The sequence below is a fragment of the Myxine glutinosa genome, chromosome 1 (genome assembly GCF_964187855.1).
Source record: "Myxine glutinosa chromosome 1, kmMyxGlut1.1, whole genome shotgun sequence".
Lineage (NCBI taxonomy): Eukaryota > Metazoa > Chordata > Myxini > Myxiniformes > Myxinidae > Myxine > Myxine glutinosa.
Window position 1 is genome coordinate 386,906,995 of NC_136261.1, and position 22,292 is coordinate 386,929,286.

The window sequence follows — 22,292 nt, forward strand, 5'->3', positions numbered from 1 at the left end:
CTAAATTTCCAGTTTTTCTTTTCTGAAAGTTTGATTCTTTATCCACATTATGCACCTCCATGCATCCTTCCCTAACCACTCATTCTTTCCCACTGCATTATTTGTCGAAGTCTCAATCCCTCTATTTTATCCTTCAACCTGCTGTGTGTCTGGCTGTTAGAGTTAGGTAGACTAAACATACTTCCTAGGCTAACCCAGCCCTCCTGGCAACCTCTCGCTCTCTACTTTTCCTTTTGTTCTGTTGTGTCCCATCCTGATCCATTTTGTATTCTAGCCCTTCCATGAGCCTTGCCTGGGTATGCAAAAAGAACAATACAATGTGTCTTTGTCAGACTGTGATGTGTGATGTGTGATGTGTGATGAAACTTTGAAGGGCCAAAGTTCACTGAAAACATAGGAAGGTGACCACAAAAAGGACGTGTGTCTTTCGTGACGAATAGCTGCTTTTCCACCAGTTGTGAATGGTTGATGAAGGATACTGAAAATTGTCATGGAGCTTACTGTGCTTTTGCATTTTGCAAATTTTCAAGTATGGCTTTGTTCAGTATTAGTTGGTCAATTGTTCAATAACACACACTCTTACATCCCTTTTTTCTGCCTCTAAACCTCGCTGTGTTGGATGATGGTACATCATTTCTGTGATTCCTGTCAGTAGTTTGTGTGTGGTCCGCAGGCATGTTATCGGCTAGTATCTGTGAGGGAGTTGGGTTTCCTCACATTTTGTGATGAGAAAGGGTGTTCCCTTCTACGAGCCACTTATCCACTGCCTTTTCCTCTTGGATCACTTCGTTAAATGTCCTGGCACAGCGATTGTGAAGAGCAACAAGTTGTTTGAGCCAGAAAATTGGAATTCCATCTGGGCCGGGGCTTTTTAAGTTTGGCATTTTTTTGAAGTTGTTTCCTACTTTTCTCCATCAATAATCACTGGAGGCATTTTTTCGAGATGTTGCTGCTTCTTTTCCAAGTTTGGTATCCATTCTGCTTCCTTGTATCTTTTTGATCTTCAAAAATTCCTTTCCAGATATTTTGCAGCTTTTTGTGTATGTGTGTGTCTGTGTCTGACTCAATTTAAATGTGGTAACTGTTAGTAGTGGAGATGGTAAAACGATATAAATACTTCGTAACAAAATAATATCAAATTGTACGCAAACTGTGGAATGGTAAAAGTGAATCGACTATTAATTTGTTGAAGTCAATGAAGAAAAACAATTGTTCTCATAAAAGTTTTTTGTGATGAATGTGATAAAAGGGGATTGTGTTTGTTTCTGTCCGTTTGTCTAACAATGTCTGTGACTCTATGTCGTGTCTGCAGATGGAGGGACACCAAGTCTGGATTTAACTCTGCGCATCCATCGATCGTGATCTCCCAGGACCGCAGGATGGCGACTGGAACCGGGATCAAACAACCGTATCCGGAATGTCCGGATCGGTTTGATTTTTATCCACAAGTTGTTTCCACTCAGAGTTTCTCCTCAGGTCGTCACTACTGGGAGGTAGATGTGGGTTTGAGTAGTCGGTGCAGAATCGTAGTCTGGTTTAAACTCTATGCGGAGGGCAGGGGGAGGGGGAGGGGGAGTGTTGGGAGGGAATCCTGAGTCTTGGTGTTTAGTGAAATTTAATAATAAATACTCTGCACGGCACAACCAACCCCCTCTTCATGCAGGGGAATGCTGAATTATTTGGGTTCTTATTGGATTGCGATTTGGGAGAGTTGACGTGTTTCCGAGATTCGCGGGTCCTGCACGTGTTCAAGGGGAACTTAATGGACCCCGTTAAACCCGCTATTGGGGTTTATGATGCCATCCGGTTTTTATCGTTTTGATGATTCCGTTATTTCTGCCCGTTTTTGCTCATTTTGATGATTTCGTTGTTTTCATCTGGTTTTGCTCATTTTGATGATATCATATATTCTGACCGGTTTCCTCATTTTGATAATTTCGTTCATTCTATCCGGTTTTGCTTATTTGATTAATTTATTTATTCTGTCCGATTTTTCTTGTTTTAATGATTCGTTCATTTTGTCTGGTTTTGCTCGTTTTGATGATTTTGTTCATTCCATCTGGTTTTCCTTGTTTTGATGATTGTTTATTCCATCTGGATTTGCTCATTTTGATTTTGCTTATTCCGTCCGGGTTTGCTCGTTTTTATGATTTCGTTCATTCTGTCCCGTTTTGCTTGTTTTGATTTCGTTCATTCTGTCTGGTTTTGCTCGTTTTGACGATTTTGTTTATTCCGTCCATTTATTTTTTGCTCGTTTGGATGATTTTGTTTATTCCGTCCGGGTTTGCTCGTTTTGATGACTTCGTTTATTCTGTCCGTTTTTTTTTCTCTTTTGGATGATTTTGTTTTATTCCATCTGATTTTTCTTGTTTGGATTATTTTGTTTATTCTGTTCGGTTTTGCTTGTTTTGATGATTTTGTTTTATTCCATCTGGTTTTTCTTCTTTGGATGATTTTGTTTATTCTGTTCTGTTTTTCTTGTTTTGATGATTTTGTTTTTTTCTGCCTGGTTTTGCTCATTTTGATTTCGTTCATTCCGTCTGAGTTTTTCTTGTTTTGATGATTTTATTCAGTCCATTCAGTTTGTGATTAAAGTTTATTTCACCAAACGTATGACGTGAAGATTATTTTGGGTTCAAATCGCTAACGTAATTTACTTGTGCATGATGATGTGATTACTGATTAATGCTTGTTATGTTGAAGTTTATTTTATGAAACGAGTTTTGTTTATCTTATTTGATGTGAAATGAACTTTAACATGAACTCTTCACTCTCCCAACGTTACAATACAGGTTATTCTTCTTCTTTAACTTTCTAATTGAAAGATAACTTTTTTTTGTTCAGTAACTTGGAAAAACTAGAGCAATGCGACTCGCCAACATGTACCTGCCCGTGATAATGGGTAGATACCCTCGTTAACTGTCCTAGAAATGAAGATTCATTGAAAGCCCTTCAGCTGTTCTCAAGTATAAATTTTTTACCAGACAAGACACGTTTCACATCGATCGGTGAAGCTGTTTCAGAAAAGGTTTTTATTTAGATATCGGCTTTCAAGCTAATATGGCTGCCCAACCACGTGACATATGACATCGAAAATGTACACTCTGCATATGTATGGGTAGGGGATAATGCCAGATTACACTTGAGCCATTGCCTGGTGTACATGCTTACCAGGTATCCAACAATGGTCTTTACACTTTATTAACTTCGCTCGAAGAATCGACTCAGACATGACGGGACACATTATAAACTGGGTTACCTGGGTGCAGTTTCAATCACACCTTAATGTATAGATGGACCTTGTTGAACCTCTACTAAATATTCTACACGAGCTGAAGAGATAGAGAAAAGGAGGATGGGGGAACGAGGTGAAATGGAGGGGGTGGGGGGATTCAGGATTTACTTCACCTGTACACATGCTACTTCACCTGTACACGTGGTATTTTACTTGGACAGCTGGTATTTCACCTGTACACAAGGTGTAGTACAAGTGGTTTAACCACTGATCCCTGCCAAAGAGGGAGCAGGTGTTAACACTATTCATTCCCATAAATTTTAGAATTTGGGTCTACATCTGAGGGGGGGGGGGGGGGGTTTCGGGGGCGGGGGGAAAGAAACTTTCCTAACAAATAATCTGAGAAGAAAAAAGGATTATTTTTTTTTGCCTCCGCTGACAAAGGCATAATGTTTTCAGGTTGTCCATGTGGCTGTCCGTCCGTGATAAGTTATCACCGTAACGAAAACCTGAGAATGGTTGAAGGGGTCTTGGTCAAACCTGGTGCAGGTATGTATGAGGTAAAGATGAACTGATTAGATTTTGAGGTCAGAGGTCATGTTAAGTAAAATTTATGTTGCTACGCCACCTTGTGAACACGTGATGGGATTTTGAATAAATTGTGTATCGGTGTATATGATGCAAAGATGAACTGATTTGATTATGGTATCAAGAGGTCAGAGGTCATGTAAGGTAAAAATGTGATAACTTGAGAGCAGCTGATGGGATTTAAATCAAACTTGGTACAAGTATCTTACTATAATTCACCAAATGTCCCTCCGTCTGTTTGAAGGTACTGTAAAAATTGCTGAACCGATCGCAAAGATATTTTGGGTGGGTAATCTTGGGATTTCCAGGAGTAAAATAGGCTATTTAGTTTTCCCAATTTCAGCTTTGGTCTCCAGCATTCTCAGGTTTGGACTCCCGCATAACATTCGCGTTCGCATAACGTTCATTGTGACGATGTTCTCATTGTGACGATGTATGTGTTCACGGTAGTGTTTGACGTGACGGTGTGAACGTAATTTCGTAATGTTTTTCGTTTCGTAATCCTTTAATGAACGTTGAATGTTTACTGAATGTTTAATGAACGTTTAATGCCCTTCGATGTCCGGGGCCGCATGCGCGGTACACTGAACGGGCCAGTGTGTTCCTTGCCCTTCGCCGTCAGGCTCGGGTAAACCGCTGAGCCCCATCCGTGATGGGGACTGGGGCTTGAGACAGTGTCCCACAAACGAGGAATTCCCAGTAAGCGCGAGTCCTCAGCTCACGTTGATTAAGCCCCTGCCCTTTGTACACACCGCCCGTCGCTACTACCGTTCGGACGGTTTGGTGAGATCCTCGGATCAGCCCCTGCACGGGCCGTTCTCGGCTCGTGCCGGTGCACCGAAAAGATGAGCGAAGTTGACTGTCTAGACTCTAGAGGAAGTAAAAGTCGTGACAAGGTTTCCGTCGGTGAACCTGCGGAAGGATCATTATCGGGACAACATGAGAGCGAGCGAGACGTACATGGTACGTGATCGTCCATGTACTGTTTAGAGTTTGATGATTTGCGTGTGCTATGATTCAACGGATGTTTATATGAATCGTTTAAAATAAAAAAGCGTTCAATTTCTGATATTTTACCTTTTCATTTGGGCTTCCCAATTGAAGCCCCGCCCATAGGGCAGGTACTGTTGCTCGTGTATCATAATGTAAACATGAACTGATTACATTTTTGCTTTAAGAGGTCAAAGGTCATGTTCAGTAAAAATCCTGTTGCCGTGATAACTTGTGAACCAAACCACATGATTGGACTTGCCCAAACCTGGTATAAATATATATTAATGATGCAGAGATGAACTGATTATATTTTGGCATAAAAGGTGAGGAGAGGTGATTTTGGTGAGGTCAGAGGTCATGTCAGGTAAAAATGTGATATGTGAGAACAGGTGAATGGATTTAAATCAAACTGGGGATGAAACAGAAAAGGAAGAAATAAGGAGTGAGGGAGAATGGGGGGAGAGGGGGAGGGGGCACACTGTCCTGTTAGAAGGGAATAATTAATAATATTAATTACTTTGTTTTCATTCCGAGTGCTTCATCCAACAATTTGCATCATTATTCATTTTTCATAGGAATTGATGGAATGTTGAGGCAAAAGTCAAAAAGCTGCTTTATAAAATCCAACCAGTCATCTATTTATTACTGTATGTACACACAGAATATGTTGCGGTGAGACTGGTGTGTTGGAATGTGAAAATGATGAAGTTCATATTTTCTAAAGATGTGTGGGAGGGAATCGAGAAGGATAACGATGGGTTTGAGGAGAATGTAGAATGAAGTGAAAGTACAGGGCGGCCACAATGTCCTCTTACCCCTTGTAAAAATTATGACATTGCCTTTGTGTGCAGGGTGTTATTTAGTTGTTTTTATTATTATTATTATTTTTTATTAAAGATTGAGTGAATGTAACCATGGTGATACCAACAATTACTCCATTTAACAATGGATTGTTGTCAGCGTCTGGTGATATTCACGAATGCAGGTGCAACATTAGGTATGTGGCTGGAGCTGTAACTGAAGCTTTCGAGCATGGAACGTCGTGTTCTGGTCCAAGGAGAACCCACATATTTGAGGAAGTGGAACGTGTTCCTCCACATGTCATGATATGGGCTGGGAATCCTATGTGCCTTTCCTTTCAATAGAAAGGAAGTGACTATTTGGACCGTATTTGTTTGATAATTCAGTGAGCCAGCACACTAATCTGAACATTTTGCAAAACTTGTTTGTGCCACAACTGGAAAACTTTGGTATTAAGGGAAATGCGGCTTCCAGCAGCATTGGGCACCGGCACATTACGCGGTCGCTGTTCGGGGATACCTTGGTGATGTTTTTGGGGAGCATCGGATTGGTCGTGGGTCATCTGTGCTGCCCGCTCCACTTGACTGGCCACCTTGAAACCCAGATATGTTGACATGTGATCATTCCCTTTGGGTCTTCGTAAGAGATTGTTGCTCAGGATCGCTACAAAACCACTGACGAGCATTGAGATTCCTTTTACTAGGATAACCCCACAAATGCTCCAGAAATTGTCCCACAGAAAATGGCGCAATGTTATTCTCTGTAATGGCATGATGGAGCATACACTGATCAAATGGACACGTAAGGATTGTGTCATATGCTGTAAAATGTGTAATAAAGTAAAAGTACTGCAAATGTATGTTAAGTGTAACCCTTCAGTCTTGTCAGCAAATATGATAAAAGGCAATGTCAATTGTTAGGAGGGGTGACGAGTTGCCTCTATCAATGGCAATAATTCTGCTGCCATCCACAGTTTTACTTCCTGCAACATCCTTTGGTATATTTCTAATAGCTTGAAAGGATTCCACGAAATTTATGCAAAACTACATTATTTTGTAAAATAATAGGGTGTGGCTATGACTGTCAATCAGCTTGATGGGAGCGGGGCCGCTAGACGCATTTGCCTCTGTGTCGGCGTTATGCGTGATAATGTGGAATCAAATAATATCAGCAGAAATATCCTGCCTCGGGAAATGCCTCGTTTTTCAGTGTTACATTTATGAAAATCAAATAATAGCGAAGTACCAATGCTAACCCTGAGCAAGGGAACCTGATGTTGGCCGAACGGTTAGGGTGGCGGGCTTGGCATCCGAAGGTCCTGAGTTCGAATGTTGTTGAATTAACGCCAGGTGGGGTTGACTCAGCCTGTCATCCTTCCGAGGTCGGCAAAATGAGTAGCAGATAACTGGTTATCGAGAGCCATTGCATCAGCGGCAGATGCACCCACAGAAAAATGATGCAACCAGCAGCTGAGTGGCTGCATACGAACCACCACATTTTGTGGCCCAAAGCTGGATGAAGACATTACTCTGAGAAACGAGCAATAAGACAGAGCTGCAAGATACAGTCAGGGTTACATAAGACAATATCGGAACACATGCAGTGTGTGACATTGCTGACTAAGATATCTTTGCACCTTTGCTCCAGGATTGGGTATCCTCTGAGTACCATACCAGGGGTGGATCCAGGGGAGGTTCACTCATGGAAAGATCATGGCAGATAGTGAGACCCAAAAGCTTGAGTGACAGAACTTCTTGGAGAGGATTGTTGAGAAAGTGGATGGGAGGGTTGTCCAGTCGGTCTTTTCGGAGAGACATCGTAAGAGTGTGAGATTTGTCAGGATTGAAAGACATGTTCCACTTGTTTGACCAGTCTGTGATTTTGTCCAGGTCTGCAGAGAGTGAGGAGGCTGCAGACTGCCGATCTGAGGGATGAGGAATGGAGCGGCAGAGGGTGGACTCATCAGCAAAGAGATAGAGGATTTTCCAGAGAGTCGGAGAGATCATTGATGAAGACCAGAAAAAGCACAGGGCCCAGAACACTGCCTTGGGGAACTCCAGCCTGAACAGGAAGGGGAGATGAGAGAAACCCATTCAGGGCCACACGTTGACTCCGACAGGCTACGATGTACGATGTTGTTTGTGATCAGGAGGACGACCTTGGTGGTGTGTAACACTTTGGTGAATGCATGATGTATGACGTCATTTAATTTGATATGAACGCACAGGTGGTAAATTTGTGATGATTTTTTAATTTCTCAGCGAGTTCGTTACTCCATCCTTGCTAACTGCGACATGAAGCTCATTGTGTGTTTCTTTGAGTTTTTGTAACTTTCCTTTGTTCTCAAACCGAAACAAACACATTCGTTATTCATTCCTCTATTCCAGTTCTAAGGAGATCAGTTTCGGTGATTTAGAAGTTTCGTGGAGTTAATGGAGGAACAAACGTCCTGTTTATTTGCGGTTCAGAATAGTTTCTGTAATCAACCCGCGCAGATTCATCCGGTGTTATTCGTCGTGACCTGCGCAATCCCCACAGATAGCACGAGGAAAGTTTTTAATCCAAGGATTCTAAATTCGCTCCTGGAATCGCTTGGGTTCGAATCCCGACCCAGATATAAACTACCGTCCTGGTGTTTTGCAGGCAGGAGGATTAATCAGTGTTGATATTCTTCCCTCGGATGGACGTTAAACAGGGGGTCTCGTCTGCCTACATTTATGGATGCAGGTTGGACGTTGTAAATTCCGTGGTGTCCTTCTTGAAGAGTAGGGGAGTCATCGCCGGCATCCTGAACAAATCTTAAATTCAGTTTGAGTCCTCAACATGTGTGTGTGTTTGTGTGTGTGTGTGTGTGTGTGTGTGTGTGTGTGTGTGTGTGTGTGTGTGTGTGTATGTATATGTGTTTATGCGTGCGTGTATGTGTGTATATGTGTATGTGTGTGTATATATGCGTGTGTTTAATATATATATATATATATAAAGCAGTAAAGTATGTTTGTTTGTTTGTTTGTTTGTTTGTCCTCTTATAACTCGAGAACTACTCATCGCAGAGCAAAACCAAAGGCATAATCGGAATCAGTGCGTCTCAGAGCAACTACAGCACACCTTAAAATTTAAAAAACTTCGCGTTTTAAAATTATGACGTCATCAGCATATTTCGGAACGTTAATTTTTCAACTTCATATTCGCAATCAGTACGTCCCAGAGAAACTTCGTAACGTTAATTTTTCAACTTCATTATTCGGAATCAGTACGTCCCAGAGAAACTTCGTAACGTTAATTTTTCAACTTCATTATTCGGAATCAGTACGTCCCAGAGAAACTTCGTAACGTTAATTTTTCAACTTCATCCGATTGACATGGGACCAACGGCATGTGACAGAGAGTGAAACATTATTTTATTTGACGACAATGACTTCCGACTTCCGGGTTCGGAATGCGGGACCAATGCCATTTGACAGGGAATAAAAAATAAATGCGACATTCAATTGACGACAATGACTTCCGACTTGACACCCCCTCCCCTCCCCCCTCTCCCCTCCACCCTACCCCCTCCCCTTCTCCCCTCTCCCCCTCCCCCTCTTCTCCCCTCTCCCCCTCCCCCTCTTCTCCCCTCTCCCCCTCCCCTCCCCTCCCCTCTACCCCTCCCCCTCCCCCTCTTCTCCCCTCCCCCTCCCCCTGTTCTCCCCTCCCCCTCCCCCTCTTCTCCCCTCCCCTCCCCCTCTTCTCCCCACCTCCTCTTCTCTCCTCCCCCCTCTTCTCCCCTCCCCCCTCTTCTCCCCCCCCTCTTCTCCCCCCCCTCTTCTCCCCTCCCCCCCGTTCCCCTCCCCCTCCCCTCCCCCCCGTTCCCCTCCCCCTCCCCCTCCCCCTCCCCTCCCCTCCCCCTCCCCTCCTCTCCCCCGCCCGGCAATGCCGGGTACTTCTGCTAGTATGTATATATATATACTAGCAGAAGATATATATATATATATATATATATATATATATATATATATATATATATATATATACACAAAGAATTAAGTTAAGCACCCCCCCCCCCCCCCCCGTTTTTTTACAACCTCGCACATTACAAGTTTGTTGTCGTCAAAACAGTGTAATATACCCATGATATTGCTATATTTTCTGGAGAAGTGATATTATGGTCATATAAAAACATAACAATCATGCCGTTTTCAATATTTTATTCTGAATAATTTAAGGTGAAATTTTTTGGGAATTTTAGGCATATTTTCACCTCAATTTAAGTATGGAGCTATAGGTCCATCACGGACAGTGTGGATGACGTTTATGTTTTCTAACGTACAGTCATTGTTCTGAGAAGACCTCTAGCGATCTTTGCGTCAATAACGTGTGTAGGACCCACGTGATCGGATCACTGACTCAACCCTACGTCTCATAGACCCTGTAAGCCGTCGTATGCGTTGCTGTGGCAGGTTGTTCCATTCCCGATGTAATGCACGTTCCAATTCATCCAGATTGGCTATTGGAGGGACCATCTTCGCAATTTGTCGTCCCAACATGTCCCAAACGTGCTCGAGGGGGTTCAGGTCAGGACTGTACGCAGGCCAGGGGATGGTTGTCACAGCACCTTGCTCCAGCAAGGCTCGGACGCGTCTCGCACGGTGAGGCCTGGCGTTGTCATCCATGAAGATGGGATTGACGCAAAGATCGCTAGAGGTCTTCTCAGAACAATGACTGTACGTTAGAAAACATAAACGTCATCCACACTGTCCGTGATGGACCTATAGCTCAATACTTAAATTGAGGTGAAAATATGCCTAAAATTCCCAAAAAATTTCACCTTAAATTATTCAGAATAAAATATTGAAAACGGCATGATTGTTATGTTTTTATGTGACCATAATATCACTTCTCCAGAAAATATAGCAATATCATGGGTATATTACACTGTTTTGACGACAACAAACTTGTAATGTGCGAGGTTGTAAAAAAACGGGGGGGGTGCTTAACTTAATTCTTTGTGTATAGATATATATATATACAGTGCTTTCAGAAAGTATTCAGACCCCTTCACTTTTTTCACATTTTGTTATGTTGCAGCCTTATGCTGAAATCGTTTAAATTCATTTTTTCCCTCATCAATCTGCAATCAATACCCCATAATGAGAAAACAGGATTTTTGAAAGTTTTGCAAATTTATTAAAAAGAAAAAACTGAAATATCATCGCTGTAGTTACAGGGCCCAGAGATAGTTCGAGATAGGCCAATTACACGTTGCAGTCAGTATGTCGCCATCTCGCTCCTCACGCTGGAGAAATAGTTCGTTGCTCCAAGTCCCCCCGCACCCACCCCCGAGTAGAGAGAGAGCGAAAGATCGTCCATTGTGTAATGATTTGTAAAAGGTGCGACAAACTACATTACACCATCATGGCTTGTACTAACTCCGGAACCAATGTCCGTTTCGCGGGTCCAGCGCGACCATTGTCGTTCCAGGGTTGAACCTGAAACACATTTTGAAGATCGTTCTCCCGAATGAGTTCAGTTCAGGCTCCAATTGAACTTTCTGAACTCGAACATCGATCGGAGAAATCCGTGGATCGGGATTTGGGATTCGGGAATGATGTTTGTTTTGATAAATGTTCATGAAATGAGAACGAGTTTGTTTATTAAACGGGATAATCACATGAAAGGGTTTAAACTTTAAACCCACGCGGAATGTTCCCTCATTCGGTTATTCTTTCTTAACTGATTGTGAAAAACAAGTTGAAAATCAAGGTGATGTTATCAAAATAACCACGTGACGCGCTGAGGGACTCGAATGCGCAGGAGATCGTGCTCTCGGTCTACGAGGCTGCGTCATCGCGTTTTTATGACGTCACGGGGAGGAAGCTCCTCTCTTTGAGTTCAATTCGCGGAAGTGTTGTCACGGTTGTAAAACTTCATCAGCAGGAGAGGTAACGTGTCCGTACTCGTACCCGGGTGAAGGAATTATCAAGTTATTAATGAAAAATACAGTGATTGCGTTTGTTTCACTCTGGTAATGAAAGAGTGCACAGAGTGCCATTCGTGTGGTTCGGTTCGGGAGGATGACGTTGGTTTCAGGGAGTGAGAGAAGCCACAGACAGTTCCAGGTTCATTGTACTTTGTTGTTGATGAAGGAGTAAAAACCGAAATCTAAATGTGTAATGTGAAGATAACACGAGTTATGAGGGTCCAGTTCTTACCTTACCTCCGCCACTGAAGGTGGGACGTTATGTTCTCACCCCTGTCTGTCTCTGTTATGACGAAAATTTCAATTTGTCCATCTGTCTCGTTCGTTACTTGGTCAGTTGTATGTTGAACACGACGGTGTGTGTGTGTGTGTGTGTGTGTGTGTGTGTGTGTGTGTGTGTGTGTGTGTGTGTGTGTGTGTGTGTGTGCGTGTGTGCAAGGGGGGAAAATGTTTTTTCCAAGTATGTTGATCACTCCGGTTTGTGTTTAAAATAATTTTTTTTGTGTGTTTGTCCGCTCACTTATACTTGCCTACAGGTTACAGTTTTTAACCGATCATCACGAAACGTCACCAAATAGTAGAGTTCGTAGTCCGACAAAATCCTATATATTTTTGAGGTCAAAAGGTCAACAGAGGCCAAAGGTTGACCACTTTTTTTCAAATTTCAAAAATCCTCAATTTTCATCCGATTGACTTGAAATTTGAATAGGATTTACATATCAGCTAAATGAATTCAACGACCAACTATTTTTGAGATCAGCGTAGGCCAAAGGTCAACCACATTTTTTTGAATTTCTAAAATCCTCAATTTTCATCCGATTGACTTGAAATTTGAAGAGTATTTACATATTGGCAAACTGAATTCAACTACCAACTATTTTTGATATCAACCTCGGCCAAAAGGTCAACATAGGCCAAATGTCAACAACAATTTCAAAAATCCTCAATTTTTATCCAATTGACTTGGAATTTGAATGGGATTTTCATATCAGCGAACTGAATTGAACCACAAACTATTTTTGAGATCAACATTGGACATAGGTCATAACGTCAACATAGGTCAAAGGTAAACGAATTTTTTTCGTCTATCTAAAATCCTCAATTTTCATCCGATTGACTTGAAATTTGAATCGGATTTTGATATCAGCTAACTGAATTCAACCACCAACTATTTTTGAGATCAGCATAGGTAAAAAGGTAAAATAGACCAAAGGTCAACAACAATTTCAAATTTCAAAATTGTCAATTTTCATCTGATTGACTTGGAATTTGAGGACTATTTGCATATCAGGTCACTGAATTCAACCACTTATTATTTTTGAGGTCAAAAGTATGCTCTACTGAGTGCCATTCTACTTTGTTCTGTTTTGCCAAGTGTCGCTATGTGAGTGATTTTTCATTTGTTTGTTTGTTTGTATGTTTCTTTGTCTGTGTGCAATAACTCACAAATGCTTTTCAGCTATTTTCGTCAAACTTTACAAGAGGATTCCGAAGGAAAAGAGTGAGGCTGTCAATGTGTGTGTATATACAGTCACGTGAAAACGTAATATAAGTACACCCCATGTAAAGTTTTGACTTTTTCAACATATTTCAACATACAGCTATTTTATCTTAATTTCAACAATATTGATAGACAAACGTGATATAATATAACAAATATAATGAAACATTTAAATTTTGAAGTCCATTGTATAATTTAAATAAACATAAATGCAAATTTCGCATGTGGAAAAAGTAAGTACACCCTTGGCTCTAATAGGTGGTATTGCCCCCTTTGGCAGAAACAACCTCAAGTAGGCGTTTCTTATAACTGTCTACCAGTCTCTGACATCGACTGGGAGAAATATTTGCCCACTCCTCCATGCAGAATTCTTTCAGCTGTGTGATGTTTGAGGGGTTTCTTACATGCACAGCTCGTTTCAAATCCCCCCACAACATCTCGATGGGATTTAGATCCGGGCTTTGACTTGGCCATTCCAGAACCCTCCATTTCTTTCTTTTCAGCCATTCCTTGGTGGATTTACTGGTATGTTTAGGGTCATTGTCATGTTGCAAGGTCCACCCTCGGTTGAGCTTCAACTTTCCAACAGATGGCCTCACATTCTCCTCAAGCACCCCTCTGGTACAATGAAGAATTCATAGTGCATTCTATGATGGTGAGCTGCCCAGGCCCTGATGCAGCAAAGCTGCCCCAAACCATAAGATTAACACCACCATGCTTTACAGTTGGTATCAGGTTCTCGTGGTCAAATGCTGTCTTTGGTTTTCGCCAAACATGTCTTCTGGTACTGTGGCCAAATAGCTCTACCATTGAGTCATCTGTCCAGAGCACATTGCTCCAGAAGTGCTGGTCTTTGCCGAGGTGTTCATTGGCAAACTTTAGTCTTGCCCTGATGTTCTTTCTGGATAGCAAAGGTTTCCTCCTGGCACACCTCCCATGTAGATCAAATTTGTGCAGCCTCTTTCTCATGGTAGACTCATGCACTTTGACATCAACAGTGGCAAGAGCTACCTGCAGGTCCCGTGATGACATTCTGGGGTTCCTAGAGACTTCTTTCAGCATCTTGCGGTCTGCTCTCAGGCTGAACTTGCTGGGGCGGCCTGGCCTGAACAAGTTGGCAGTTGCTTGGAATCTTCTCCACTTGTCGATGATCTTCCGGACAGTCGAATGATTGATTTAAAATTGTTTGGATATCTTTTCAAATCCCTTCACAGATTCGTAGGCATCCATAACCTTCTTTCTGAAGGCCTCAGAAAGCTCTTTTGATCTAGGCATGGTGACGCCGCACACTTCAACAACAAAGAGCAAACCAAACTAAATGTCTGAGGTTTAAATCAGAGAGGTTCCTCCAAGATCCTCTCCAGCGATGTTCTAATCATTTGCACCTGAGCTGGTGCACCTGATTCTAATTTTAGGTATTTGAAGTAGTGATAAATGTAGGGGTGTACTTACTTTTTCACATGCGAAATTTGCATTTATGTTTATTTAAATTATACAATGGACTACAAAATGTAAATGTTTCATGATATTTGTTATATTATATCACCTTTATCTGTCAATATTGTTGAAATGAAGATCAAATAGCTGTATGTTGAAATATATTGAAAGAGTCAAAACTTTACATGGGGTGTACTGACTTTTTCTCGTGACTGTATATATATATATATACAACAACAACAACATGCATTTTAAGGCCATTTTCCCTGCTAGAGCGGGGGTTAGCCTTGCGGTCCCCATGACAATCTTCTCCATTTTGCCCTATTTTCTGCATCTCTCCTTGTTAACCCCCTTGCCCGCATTTCTTCTTCCACCATCTTCAGCCAAGTCTTTCTCGGTCTTCCCCGTCCTCTACTTCCTTCTACATTAATTTCCATCACTCTTCTCAACCAGTCACTTTCATCCTTCCTCAACACATGACCAAACCATCTCAACCTGTTCCTGTTCACAGCATCAATCACAGGCAATATTCCCATCATCTTTAGCAATTCATCATTTGTCTTCCTCTTTCTCAACGATACTCCGCACATCCATCGAACCATTCGCATTTCCACCCTTTCCAGCCTTTGTTGCTGCTCTACGTTCATTAGCCATGTCTCGCTCCCATAAATCATAACACTTCTCACACATGCAGCATACACCTTTCCCTTCAGCTTCAGCGACACTCCTCCTCATCAGCACGCCACTCAGTTCCCGAAACTTCTTCCATGCACATCTCACTCGAGCAACCGTTGCCGAGTCTGATCCACCTTCTCCATTCAGCATGTCGCCAAGGTAGCAAAATGTTTTCACACCTTCCAGCTTCACGCCGTCTCCAAGATCCAACTCAACATTTCCTCAATCTGCAGCTTCCTCTGTGCACATCTTACATTTGAATGTAGCTGCCACACTGGTAAATGACCCTCTCAGACCACTACATTTTTTATGAACCCACTCAGCGCACATTGCACATTGAAAGGAGTTCACTCCGACACCCTTCCTGCACACAGCACACGGCCACTTCCCAGTTCTTTCCACCTCACCACATGCTTTACCACTTGCCATCACCTTCGTCTTTCCGATATTCACCTTCAGACCTTTTGTCTCCATACATTCCTTCCACTTGTTCAGCTTTTCCTTCAGTCCATCCATACTTTCCGCAATCAACACCAGATCATCTGCATACAACAACTCCCACGGTAAACCCTCCTTTACGTTCTGAGCCAGCACCTCCATCACAGCTACAAATAATAGTGGACTTAGTACCGACCCCTGATGCACTCCCACCTTCACCTCAAACTCACCACTGTTCCCATCCTTCGTCATTACAGCTGTGCGCGCTCTTTTGTACATTGCCATCACTACTCTGATCAACCATTCCTCCACTCCTAACTTCCTCAATGCCCATGTCAATACTTTGCGTGGAATCCTATTGAATGCTTTCTCCAGATCAACAAACCCAAAAAACAACTTCTTCCTCTTCTCCATATACTTCTCCTGCAACTGCCTCACAATGAAAAGCGCATCTGTCGTTCCTCTTCCTGGCATAAATCCAAACTGCATTTCGTCGATCTTCACTTTCTTCCTTATCCTCCTCTCCAACACCCTTTCCAATACCTTCATTCCATGCTCCAATAACTTTATCGCTCGGTACGAGCCACACTCCAGAGGGTCACCTTTCCCCTTGTATAGAGGAACGAGGGTACTCAGTTCCCAACCACTGGAATGCGGCCTTCTTTCACCACCAGGTTACAGATCTCTGTCATTCTCTTCACACCCCAACTTCCTGCTGCCTTCAACATATCTCCCACAACTCCTGTCGGCCCTCCCGCTTTTGCACTCTTCATTGCTTTTATCGCTTCCTCAACCTCCTTCTCCGTTATCTTCTCTGCCGGTCCTAAAACTGTGATACTCTCAATGTTGCCATCCCATTCATTCTCTGTATTCAACAGCATTTCCATATATCTTTTCCATCTTCCTTTAATTCCATCTGGGTCGACAACGATTTGTCCCACTTCAACTTCAAGCAACTTCAAGCAAGACTGTATATATATATATATATATATATATGTATGTATATATATATTGTTGCGGACCGCGGATAAGGTGTTGATTTGCCGAGCGGATGGTGACCGCGGCCTGAACTATTAACAATGACTCGACCCGATCCTGAAACGTTGGCCAAATCGTGCCACAGATATTCAATGAGGGAAAAGACAAAGACGACGGATGTGAAGAAGAAGAAGAAGAAGAAGAAGACAAAAAGGGTTTGAAATACGAATATGATTTATTTCTATTTACAGGACCAAAGAAACCAAGGAAGAAGGAAGGATAATAAAATAAAGACAGAAAGAGGGACGGACCAGAAGGACACAGTGAAAATTCTAGCTTATCTATGCAGTCTTAATTAATACCCAGGACAAGACACATGAAACAGACTACGAGCAAACTCACACGAATGGGGAATGAAGGCAGGAACGATTGGAAGGAGGAATGGGAAGGTTCAGCTGGGGCAGATGGTTCGGGCTTGATCCCGCACGGGACGTCGGGCTGGACCTCGACGGGCACCGATGCCACCGCAATCCGGTTCCCGCGGGGTAACGAGTCGAACCTGCCTGGTGGAGTCAAAACTGCTGGTGGAGCCAACTGTGGGTGGAGCCAAAACTGCTGGTGGAGCCAACTTCTGAACAGGCGCAACTCTCCGTGGGCATCCCTTCCTCTCCTTTTACCAATCTCGTCTGGACTCCTTTTTGTACTCAGAACCCAGAACTCATCACTCTTCTCTGGCGCAACTCTTTCTTGGAACCTTGGTGCAACTCTTTCTTGGCACTTCTTGCAACTCTTTCTGGGCACTTCTGTGCAACTCTTTCTTGGCACTTGTTGCAACTCTTTCTTGGCACTTCTGTGCAACTCTTTCTTGGCACTTGTTGCAACTCTTTCTTGGCACTTCTGTGCAACTCTTTCTTGGCACTTGCCAAATGCTGCCGCGCGCGCTTATTATAACGCCGCCGGCGATCAAGCCGCCGGCCTCTAGAGCACGCCCATCGGTGAGCTCGCCTTGGCCCTGATTGGTCGGCACGGGCTCTCTGGCTCCGCCCTTTTGATGACGATGGTTGGGCCACGCCCTGGATTCGGCGGCTCTTCCCCCTTCTTCTCCAAGCCCACCTCGTGGCTAATGGAGTCGCGGTGAAAACCGCCCAGCAGCTGCGGCAAATGCAGTTGGCAGGAAAGGCTTTGGGAATTGGAATAAAAAAGGGATCTAACTATTTGAATTCGGTGCAATGGAGTGTCAATTAATGGAAGACAAATCCTTAGCCTAATACACAGAATAAGGAAATAACTACCAACAAGCAGGAAATCTATGATTGGCTAACGTGATTGTTTATGACCTAGTTACGGGACGCCCTTTTGACCTTCATACACAACTGGAGGAAGGAGGGCGATATTTTTACAACAATAAAAAAACACAATAAAAAAAACACAATCCTCATATCCACAACACTGCACCCTCCTCCTCTTAGGCATGTCCCGGGCCTATTACCTTTACGTTTAGTGTGGCACGTAGGTGTAGTTCCCTCTACATTTAACCTGACCCTGAGTGCGACAGTTTTAAAACATAAATAAATATGTCCCGTTGCTCCATTGCACCCTGCCTAACAGACTCACGCCCACAGCTAACCGAATTGCGGAATGGTCTTCAAACTAAAACACTTACGGTGGGGGCGCATTATTTACAACGACGCTATTTTATTTACAAAACGCAACCCAGGACCTGTGATCGTTCTTTTGGGGGGGGAGACAGCTTGCTCTGCATCGATGCACCATGAAGCACCCAACAACGCACCAATACACCATCAAGCACCAATCGGTGCACAGTTATTGCAGTTCAATAAAAATAAACACAACAAACCCTGGTGCTGGTCCTCCTCTTCGGCTCCCTCTGCTGGCCATGGTTCTTCCAGATGTTGTCATCTTCTTTGCTGGCGGCCTATTTGGATATAATAAAAGTGCACAAAATGTGTCCATTTTTATTTATTTATGGCCCACAGGGCCGAATATTATAGTTCTCCTGTGGGGCATAGGTGCCCTGTGACCCAGGTCCGCCAGCAAAATCTCGGGCCTTCATGGCCAGTTCCAGCAGAGGGGCCATGCCCCAACCCATGGGGTCCATAAGTGGTGCTCAGCCACAGACATGTGGTCCATAAAGTTGTGCATCGATGCAGACAGCTGGTTCCGGGAGTTTCAGGCGCACAATGGCGGACTCCCGCACGCTCCCCTCGGCGCCCAGTGGCGCACAGTCCACGTGTGGGAGACAAGGGGGGGGGGGGGGGAGGGGAGGGAAGACAGGTGAGCGAGGGGTAAGGTCACAAGGGTACACATCAATAAAGGCAATGCAAGGCGAGGTGCGTATGGAGACGGAGCGGAGAAAAGCTCGTCCCTACCGTACGTCACCCCCCCTGTCACCTACTCTACCCTTGCCCTTACCCCATATGTACAAAATCTACACATTACAAATTTGTCACAACTGTCACGTCTTCCCCATATTTCCCCTATACCAAATTTGTCTTCACTCCCACTAACCAAAATTTGCCATCACCAATTCATCATCAATCCTCATAAGGAGGGAGAGATGGAACAACAGCACAATCTCACACCCACGTCATGATGCGTCTCACATTCCAAACATTGGCACAATAAAAATAATAAAAACACAACCTGGCATGGTGTGGAGGTACGTCACCTCAGGTGAGTGGATGCAGATGGTGCGAGGAGATCTCCATCCTAACTACCTTCTAAATGACTTTAATACACTTTACACTACCCGGGGTCTTTCCCTGCCAAACCATTGGCCTTCTTACACTCTATGCGGTTTTAAGAACCAATTCCCATTGACCAAACTGTGGTGCTTATCAATTTGGGGTCTCACTCCCCCGATTCATCTCCCGGTTCCCTTGCACAATTTCCGGGCTGAGTCGTGTAGCTCTCCCAGCAGGTCTACCCACCTGCACACCTCCACCACTGTAGTTGCCACCCGAGCTTACCTAGCTCTTCACCCTAACCTATCTAACTGGGGAAGGCCCCTCCTGGCTCTGTCACCCCTTGGTGCCCTCTGGCACTGGGCTACCCGGGTCCGTCCTCCGGATCCTCGGGCCCCATCCACAACTCTACCGGCTCCCAGAGCCCACCTGTGGCCTCACCTGGCCGACATCCTCACAGTGGTGGAGTGCCCATAACTACAAATGGTCACACAACTACCACAACCCCCAAGGAACTGCAGCCGCATGCAGCTGAAGCTCCGAGGGAGTTGGTGACGTAATGTCATGGTCAAGGACCATAGCCTTCAACTGGCATCGTTCCGAGCATAACTCCCAAGGGATTCGGACTGGCATGCAGTTGGAACCCCAAGGGAATTGGTTACTCCGGACACCAGGTGGGGAAACTATGGTGCACCATGATCATAACTACGAATTCAGCCACACGCCCACCCATTCCACTTTACTCATGCACCAATCACAACACTCCTGTGCAACTACCCGCACCACAGATGCCAATATCCAACCACAATTTACCTGTACCCTCTACCTAACTCTTAAACTACCCTCCCCGGGTATTCGTGATAGGGGTCCACTCTTCCCCCATTCACACCTTCGCACCATCCACTCCACTCCACAGTTTCCACCATACTCACTCCACGACCATCCATTCCATACTCCATATATTCCACACTCCATGTATTCCACACAACCATTCTCCATACCTCCTGTAGTTGCACACCTGTGCAATCACACCTGGTGCCACCTGCACCCTCCTTCCTCCCTGGACCATTTGGGTCAACACAACACACATCACCATCACTCCCTCATACGCTGCTCCATACACCTGTTCAGTTGCACACCTGTGCAATCTCAATACAACTCACAATCACAATCATTTACTCATACCCTGCTCAATACACTTTCGATCCTCACACACATGGCATCATCTCATCTAACTATTCCCCTCTGAAACTCGGCTTCCCAGTCGTCCCTTACTTTATTGCGCTCCCTCGTCATTGTAATCCAAACTAACCTACCTGCGTCCCCACTACAGGTATCATTGTCACTACCTAAACCTTACCGTTACCTATTGTCAATCTCTAGGTCCCTACACACGATATCCTAACCCTCCCGGGCTAGTTTTCACTGCCAAACCCCAAAACACTAGTGCTCCTTTGCCCCCGCTGTGAGAGATGGCCGAGTTGTCATCCCACCACATCGGGTATCTCTCACTACCAATTTTGCACACCAAATTCCAGCCAATTAAAAATTTGCCAATCACTACCAATCATCTGCCAATTATCACTCTGCCAATCCTTGCCAATCATCAAATTTTGTTTTTCAATTTCGGGTCCAAAACACTATCCTCATCACACGTCTACTCACTAGAGCCTCTCGGTGCGCCAATTCATCTCCAACGCTCGGCTTCGCAAAGCCGAGCAATGAATGCGGGTTGCTTGGTGCCGGCGGTTGGATGCGTCCGGCACTCGGTGCAGGGAAGGACGCTTACCCGGGCCGAGATCCCCCGCACCATCTCGGCACGGAGCCGTCCAATGGCCCGATCTCGCCCTGCCGGAACGCCTCAACAAAAAGGGGTCGCCATGACGACCCTTCTTACCGGGCCGCCCGTTCCGCCTGGCGGAGCACGGACGCGGCCGTTCAGAGCATGGAGCACGGACGCGGCATGGCGTGGATCGTGTATGGCGGTTCTTTCCAAACCGCCGCGGTCACGATCCCCACGGGTCCCCGCGGCACACGAAGCTGCCCGGCTCGCACCGAAGGCCCGCTTCGGCTCTAAGTCGCTCTAACCGCTAACCCGGTTAGCGTCGATGCTCCACTTTCTTGCTTACACCCCGCAGCCCGTTCCTTGCTCATACATCCAGCCGTTCGCATGCTCCTCGTCATTGCACCTTTTCTTACACACCCAGGTACACTCATTCCGGTCACAGACTTGGTCACACACCTGACCACCGCACACCTTTGCACACACCCGTCGTTCGCACACCTCTTCGCGCTCCCTCCTCGGTCACCCTCCTCTGTGACAACCACAGGTGTGCTCTCCGCCGTACACCCAACCACGTGCCTCACTACCAACTCCAGTGTGCATTCCCATACGCGCTCTACCATTCCAGGTGTGCATCCTGCCTTCCCAGGTGTACATCCTCTCTCACCTGCCACAACCAACTCACGCTCCGTGTCACTCTTACTACTTTCACCACTACTCTCGGTTGCGCATTCACCCTTACTCTCGACCGCGCACTCTGTCCTCATGCACCTGTCTGTTACACACCTTTCTCGCACACACTCTCCCATTACACCCTCCATAACACTCACCACAGGTGTGCATTCTCCCTTACTCTTGACAGCGCGCCCTTTCCTCATGCACCCGTCCGTTACACACCTTTCTCGCGCATCCTCTTGCGCACACTCTCCCGTTACACCCTCAGTAACACTCACCACAGGCGTGCATGCTTCCGTTACATCCCCTGTAACACTCCCCACGATGCGCTTCCATGTGCCCCCCCGCACACACGCTACGACCAACTCACTCTCGACAGCACACTCACTCCTCGGCACGCACTTTTTCCTCACACACCCCAGAGTCGGACATTCTCGCACACCTCCTTCGCACTCCGTACCTGTCGCACACTTCACCAGCAGCCTCTCACGAACACCCGGGTCCAAACCAACCCCCAAGCCGACTGA

At 44.8% G+C, this 22,292-nt stretch overlaps 1 protein-coding gene across 1 annotated transcript in view; it reads left to right on the forward strand.

The window, feature by feature from the left end:
- Nucleotides 1–11,499: 11,499 nt before the first annotated feature.
- Nucleotides 11,500–22,292, forward strand: part of LOC137416225 (NACHT, LRR and PYD domains-containing protein 3) — an 81,744-nt gene continuing 70,951 nt past the window's right edge. The window contains exon 1 of the mRNA XM_068101785.2: nucleotides 11,500–11,535. The gene's annotated coding sequence lies outside the window, so the exon portion shown is untranslated. The remainder of the gene's footprint in view (nucleotides 11,536–22,292) is intronic.